At 44.0% G+C, this 6,890-nt stretch overlaps 1 protein-coding gene across 7 annotated transcripts in view; it reads right to left on the minus strand.

Moving 5' to 3' along the window:
* plch2a (phospholipase C, eta 2a) overlaps positions 1-6,890 on the minus strand; it is a 94,620-nt gene that overhangs the window by 28,000 nt on the left and 59,730 nt on the right. The gene's annotated exons all lie outside the window — the stretch shown is intronic.

Genomic DNA, 6,890 nt, shown 5'->3' on the forward strand with positions numbered 1-6,890 from the left:
TCTGCATCTGCAGGTGGGGGTTCAGATACCTCATGTGCTGCTGCAGATATGTTCATGTTTCTAAAATACAGAAGGGGTTTATACAGATATACACCGTGTGTGTCAGAAGATTAATAACTTCTGTTGAAACGGTAAAATCTGTCCAACACCAGAGACCTTCAGCTCTGATCTGTCTGCTCAGAAAAAAGGAAATTATTCATTGAAAACAGAAGATACTTTAAAATGTGAATAACTTACTATGTGTCTCCACAGATTTGTTATCACATGCATTAGTTACGTTAATACAGAATAAATAAGAAACTGAAGCAAAACCTTTTTCCCAACCGACTGAACAACACAAAAACTGGTTTTAGTCTGCATGCAGCGGCCTGGTTCCCACATGGTGCAGTTTACTTTGGTGCTGCATGATATTAGCTGACGGGTGTCCGTCACTTCACATCGGACTGTTTCTCTGCAACCAAACAGGAAATGAGGCCGGCTCAGTGAATCCACTGCGTTACAGACAAAACCTGAACCACAGAACCAGAACACGTCAATGTCTGTTACTGACTAAACTTGATCGTCTTTGAGCAGAAATCACAAATTTGACCTTCTAACAATTTGGGGAACACACCACAGTGGTAACGCACATCAGAGGGAAAACAAAGACTGTGTTTGTCCAGCTAAATCCAAGAGCAATAAAATCAGGAACACTCTGAAATATTCATAAACTGAAATGATATTAAAGTGAAAAAAAGGAAGAGACATCTGTGAGAACTGAAGGATTTTTGTAAACCTGTTGAACCTCTTGACTCCTAAAGGGAGCATTTAGGAAGGATTTTCCACTTCATTAAGGAAAAAAATAAACGTGAAAAAGACAAAAGATGAAAAAGAAGAAGGAGCTGAGCATTCAGTACTGGAATGGTTGAAACAGCTGTAAATATGAAGAGTTTAAAGGAGCTTAAAAACTTCAGGAAGAACGAGCGTCTCTGAAAATGTCTTACTGTATTTACCCTGGATGTAATTTGCTCGTCAAATTTTCTTCTCGATGCCTTTGGGAGTCATGGATCAAATATGCAGCCATTGATGAAATAAAGCATTAAAGAGGTTTATCAGAGGGCTGAAAATGTTGATTTTAACATGGGAGTCAATGGGAAGTTACTCACTGTCAGCCCCTCTGGTCAGTGGCGGTACTGCAACACTTTGTTTTCACTTGGACAAACAAAGCTGAGGTAAATGTACAAAATTCTGCGTGGATTTCCCTAAAAATACAACAAGAGCAGGAAGTCGGTCGGGGGCGTGCTCAGTGAAGCTGTGCATTGACCGAACATTGATCCGGCCATGCTGCCCCCCCCCCTCCGGGCACAGCTGATGAGCTTCTGTGCTGCTCTCCTGACCTGCGATCCAGTTCCTGCTCTGAAAAGCAGCAGAATCCTGACAGCAGCAAACAAACAGAAGCAAGGAGCACTTCGTTAGTGTGCTGGGGGGTGGGGGGCATGGAATTCAACCAATCAGAGAGCAGATGCTCCAGGAATCACAGCTAGCCGCAGGGCACGTTTATCCATTTATGCAGAGATATTTAGCATCAAACATCAGTGAGAGAAGAAGAAGAAGGATTCAGACGGGTCAGTGAGCCGTTAACCTGAACCCCCCCCCCAAAAAATAAATGACAGAAAACTGTTTTTATTGTTTAACAGAATTTGATTTCAGTGAAAATATTCAAGATCTCCGTCTCACTTTTGTCTTTGATTCAGACAACCAGCCGAGATGAAGCGCCCCCAGAATCAGTAGATAAACCTGGAGGACACGGATCAGAACCGACAGGAGCCTGGACCGCTTCAGGTCCAGACAGACAATGAAACCCGGTTGTTCCTGGCTCAGGGGAACAATCCAAACCGAAGAACACACGAGTCAGAAGCAGCAGAGCAGGACTCAGTCTCATGGTTCTTAGAGGTTTCAGCTTCCAGCTCCAGCCGGAGCGGTGTGAGGGAGTTCTGTGGGGGGGTGTTGGGTCAGGACCAGATCATCTGCTCCAGGGGGTGTTCCAAAATATCAATATTGCGATATATCGCCACATTTAGTCCTGCCATTGATTCTCGATGGATTCTCAGCAATAATAGATTATCTTTTTGGCTAATTTGTATCTACTGAGGTTTTTATGGGCTAATTTAGAGTTTAGCTTCTATTTTAGCAACAAGCTAACGTTTTTGACTAATTTACTGAGGAATATTAGCCTATTTTGGGGTTTAGCTAGTATTTAGACAACAAACTTTTTTTTTTGGCTAATTTGGCATTTCCTAAGGTTTTTTGGGCTAATTTAGATTTAACCTTTTGTCTTAGTGACAGCCTAATGTTTTTGACTAAATTAGTTTACTGAGGAATTTTAAGTATGTAAGCAATGAGCTAGCTTTTGTGGCTACTTTGGCATCTAATAAAGTTTTTGGGCTAATTAGGAGTTTAGCTCATATTTAAGCAAAACCTTCAATATTATTTTAAAATTGGCATGCATTAGGGACTTTTAAGCAATGTCACTTCGCATTTTTCAGAAATTGAGGTCAACTTTAGTGGTCTTTCATAGTTCCCTTCAGCAATTAAAGTAAATTGTTTCACCATTTTTAGCAAAAAGCTTTAGCATCTTCAGCGACTACTTTTAGCAAAAAGCATTCACACTAGCATTATCAAAGGTAATGCAACTTTTCTGGTTTATTTCTTTTTTAGTTACGCTTGGCAGAATTGTTCCAAAACATCAGACTTTTCTCCCAAAAGTGTGACTTATACTCCGGTGCCAAAATACGGTTCATGTTCTTCTATTTATTGAGAGGTATTAGAGATGATTTTACCAACTATCAGAGTATCGTGATATCATCGATGTTGGGAGTTATGTGTCATGTATCGCATCATGAGGTACTCGGTGATTCCCAGCCACAGATCTTCACACTTTGACCTCAAAGGTCCACCTAGAAGATCAAGCTGGGGTAAATAAAGTGCTAAATGGAAGCCTTAGAGGAGAGAAAGAGTGTGTTCATGGAGTGTGAAGCTGAAGTGTAGCAGAAGGCTCACACACAGCCATACTGTACGGACCGATGGGAATCTGGGCCGGTTGCCATGGTAACAACATTCCAGTTAGCACACAAGGATATAGAGATGGGTCGGAGAAAAATATATATTTTCCCACTGAGGAGAAAACCTGGGAGAAAGACGTTCTTATTCAAAGACTGAGTGACAGTCGGACCTTTTTCATCACCCAAACAGAAGTTACACCCAAGAATGCTGAGGAGCAAAAGCCCCCCACTCCTGACTTCTCTGGTCTCAGTTCTTCCTGCAGGAGAACAGATGTTTCTTTATGCAGAACATCTGAGAACCAGTGAGGCAGCTGACCTGCATTCAGGTGTATCCCGGCGTTTCATGTCAAACAGCTTAAAGCATCAATCAGCCGGGCTGGATTCATAACCTAGTAACCTGGTAACCTGGTAACCTGGCGGACTGCGGTCGTCACGGCAGCCAGGTACATGGGATTAACCCCCTGTGAGGGTTTCAGGTTAAGCCTGGGGGGGTTGGCATCAGACCATATGCTGGAATCATCCTGCAGAAGGGGAACGCCCTGAAGGTTCAATGCAAACGTTGCAGCAGCTCAGAAGACGAAGAGTAAAACTTTCAAAACACAGAAACAGAAACGTTGATGTTTCACTCAGGATCAGGAATCAAGAGAAACATCGTTTTCTGAATATTCTGAGGCTGTTCACACAAAGGAAAATGTTTCAGGCATTATTCAATAATAGGATTTGATGAACCAAACCAAGCGTCCATCGCTGGAATTTCCAATAACAAGGCTTAAAAAAACAATTTTCTACCAGAACCGTTTCCTCCAGAATGGTTCTGGATTTTCTAGAGTCTGAAAAGCAGAGAAGCCATGAAAGAATAACAAGAATGATAATAAGGAAATCATTTCTGTGACGGGTCAGCCGTCTGAGGACGTGGAGCCAAAATCATCGCGCCTTAGCGGCGAGCCTCGACAGATCGTCTCTTCAGGGCTCGCAAACTTCTCCCTGAGACTCAAAGTCTCTGCCTCACCTGCAGCAGCTCACCTGTGCAGAGAGAGCACCGCCAAGCCAGAAACTTACCCATGTAGCCCAAACGCCACTTGGAGAAGGCAATGATGCTGCTGCCGATCCAGAAGAACTCCTCAACCACGCGGGACAGCGAGGGCTGCTGCCGCTCACAGAGGGCCCCCTCTTTGGCTCGGTCATTGTCCTCGTCCAGGAAGAAGGCGCCTCTCACCAGAGGTCCCGGCTTGTCTCCGGTGGCGGCGGCAGCAGAACGCATCAGAACCGAGCCAAATGGAGGGAAGCTGCTCTTCTTGGACGTGCTCATGTTTCTGAAGATCAGCTGTCAGGACCCCAGTCCAGTAGTCGCTGCTGAACAGAAGCTTCTAGGACCCGAGGACCGGAGCTTCTCACACGGACCAAACGAGCCAGAGAAGATGAAGCCCAGAGGCTCGATGGTCTGCAGCTTCACAGCAGCTTCGTCTGAGGAGCCTGAACATGAACAACGCAGGGAGCTTCAGAGCCACCGGCCGTCTCCATGCCAGGCCTTCACCTGAGCATGCTCCTCTGCAGCCACACAGAGTCAGCACACCGGACCGGACCAGGAAAGCACAACATGCAGAGGAAACTGTGCAACATGTTGTTCACACCGCAATCCATAATCCCTGCTGCAGTAATCCAGCTCAGAGAATTACCCAGTGAAACGCAGCGAGGCGCAGAAAATGAGAGGGAAGGACTCCACCGAGCTCCATCCAAACACAACAATGTCCCAGAATCCTCCAGTTATAGATTAGAGTATAGAATAGAGATTACTGAATACACTGTGAGGGTTCTGTTGATGAACTCATCTGAGAAAAAGATGGTTCAGGAAAAACTCTAGAGAACCAAAACTTTGATCAAACCATACACATTCCAAGGTACTTGTAACTGTCCTGAATGTCTGCTGTTGTTCTTCTGGGAGTGAGACTCCTTCAGTGTGGACTACCTTGTCTCTCTTTGTCACCATCCGACTGCATTTCTCAAGCCCAAATGACATCCTGATGTTAGTCCTGTAGATCCTGGTGGATCAGGGAGTCAATGTCCCGCTCGCTCTTAGCGTAAAGCTTGATGTCATGTAGAGGAGGTGACTGATGGTGGCCCCATTTCTGAGTTTCCAAGCATCCAGCGATCCAGGTGTGAGACATTGAGTCAGGTTGGTGTGTCATGACCTACAGTCTTGTAGGGAGTTGGTGTTTGGCTCCTCTTTAGTCTCTACCAATGCTCTTCTGTGTGTTGCTCATGAACTGATCCATGTGTCGATGTATTTTGGTTGCAATGACGCCTGACATGAGCTTCCATGTTGCGGAGAGACAGGTTATGAGTCTGTCTACCGGCTCCACCCCCAGGCTAACACACCCACTTTCTCTGCGTAGCTAACAGCGCTCGGCAAAAACCTTACATCTTAAATGCACAATACAGCACATCTTCCAATTGTGTCCTGTCTCCAAATCCACACGTGTTCATTACTTTAGACTTTAAATACATGCAACAAACAACAACATATAGCTTTGGACGCACTTCAGATACGAGCAGGCGATGCAGCAGTCTGCATCTTGGCTGCACATATCGCCACCATGCATTTCCATCAGTTGTTCAGCTGGTAAATATGAGTAAATAACAGCAGGCAAAGAAAACATACACAAGATCAACCTCAGATCCTGATGTGGGATCAGAATCATCCTCATCCAGCATCCATATTATTTATATCTCAAGAACTTCGACACAGTTTTGTTAGTTTGTTTTTCAGCAGCTCCACATAAAAGCATCTCAGCTGAAGGAAAGATGTTTTGTCCCCTAGCAGGTCGCCTGACTGAAAACTATCAACAGGCTGTGAGGTTTTCCTCAACGTGCCAGTCCTCCACATTATCAGAGAAGTTCTCTCGGCTCTTGATGACTGAAGACGCGAGTTCAGGGCTCATTTCAGCAGGGGGCTCCGCTTCAAACAAAAAAATGGATTTTGCTTTTAAGAAATAAACTGACAGAATTCTTTAAATAATCCTAAGATTTTTTAATATAGTTTGAGAAATGATTGACGACAGAAAATCTGCCTGGTTACACTAAATACTAATAAAGTTTGACAGGATGGATGTAAAGGGTTAACTTTTGGTTTTTCCCACCATAAATCTAAAGATATGTGATCCTGACATTGAAACAAGTTTTTTTTGTTTGGTTCACATATCCAAATTTAGCTTTTGGCACAAAACACTAAACTTTATTAACAGAGGCGCTACGATTAAGAGTCTGTCACAGATTGCATACATGTACCAAACACACTATAATGATATTCTTTGCATTAGCATCACAAATCCCATCAGAGCAGTTCTTCTTGGTCTTCTTGGAAAACAAATGTTAGATATTGACTTATTCTTTGCCTCTTTTAAAATATAACGTCCTCGTTTTTAAACACAAACTTCTGCGATCGGCTTAAAGCACTTTAATTCAGGACGTCCCAAACAAAACGAGCTAAATCCTGCTTTAACCCCCCCACTTCTCCTTAATTACTCTGAGTGCCTGACCCATAACTAGGACAAATGATCAGGATCAGCCATTCTGTGGGGGGGGGCTACTAACCAGAGCCCACAGAGGTTATCTGTACTCGGGTCCGTTTGTCTGCTATGGTCGCTCCATTCCGTGCTTTGGCACGATGAAGTGAACCGTGCCAGAGCCAGCTGGGAGCTCAATGCACTCATACACCTGGTGAAGAAACAAAGGTGTGTTTTGGCAGCAGGATTCATTTTCCCCTTAAAGGAATTATGGGTGGAGCCACAAATCAGACCCGGAGAACAATATATTTATATATAGATAGATAGATATAGTACAAATCGGCAC

This window comes from Oryzias melastigma, linkage group LG7 (genome assembly GCF_002922805.2).
Source record: "Oryzias melastigma strain HK-1 linkage group LG7, ASM292280v2, whole genome shotgun sequence".
In the NCBI taxonomy this organism is placed as follows: Eukaryota; Metazoa; Chordata; class Actinopteri; order Beloniformes; family Adrianichthyidae; genus Oryzias; species Oryzias melastigma.